This window comes from Sinocyclocheilus rhinocerous, unplaced genomic scaffold (assembly GCF_001515625.1).
Source record: "Sinocyclocheilus rhinocerous isolate Xijiao unplaced genomic scaffold, SAMN03320098_v1.1 scaffold178, whole genome shotgun sequence".
Classification (NCBI taxonomy): domain Eukaryota; kingdom Metazoa; phylum Chordata; class Actinopteri; order Cypriniformes; family Cyprinidae; genus Sinocyclocheilus; species Sinocyclocheilus rhinocerous.
The window spans coordinates 1,599,600-1,600,243 of record NW_015653463.1 but is presented as its reverse complement, the minus strand read 5'-3'; the positions used below and the strand labels follow the sequence as shown (position 1 = coordinate 1,600,243).

The 644-nt window shown below is 30.4% G+C and overlaps 1 protein-coding gene across 1 annotated transcript in view; it reads left to right on the top strand.

Annotated features, from left to right (window-relative positions):
- LOC107715893 (paralemmin-2-like) overlaps positions 1-644 on the top strand; it is a 105,295-nt gene that overhangs the window by 7,137 nt on the left and 97,514 nt on the right. The gene's annotated exons all lie outside the window — the stretch shown is intronic.

Here is a 644-nt window from a genome sequence, read left to right as displayed (position 1 = left end):
AAATGAAATTGAATTGTTACCATTGTTGTGATTCATGTGCTGAATGTTTAAGTCTGTGTGTGACTTTAGCATATTAACACACACTATTTAAGGATTATATAAACCCAATTAAAAGCATCTCAAGGTATTTATGAAAAAATTAATTTGAAAAAGTTAATAAGTAAACACACAAATAAATACACTATTGATTTAATTAGAAGATAGGTCATCTTCTAAAAGCAACCTATTTATTATTTTTCTTCCCTTGAAATCAAATAACTCTGACTTTATGATGCATTGCTGTATTAACAGAAAGAAAATTATAGTAACATAAACGTAGTTCCAAGTGCCCAACCAAAGGGAACGCTAATCACTATAATGGTGAATTAAAAAAAACACACACATTTTAGGAAAATCAACATCAATTTATGAAGTCAGCTTATGTGATGTTCTCTCAAATATTTCAGTTGTATTGAAAATTGGGAATTGGGAAACATTCAAGATGGCTTTGGGAAACAAGTGAATGCAACTAGTGAAAGATATCTGCAGACATTGAGGAAATGGGTGAAAAGTCTATTAAGACTCTTTTTCGATGCGATTTCAATTTTTCCTTTCTCTTTGGAGTGTTACAAGCTCTTGGTGCATAAAGAAGATCTGTAAAGTTG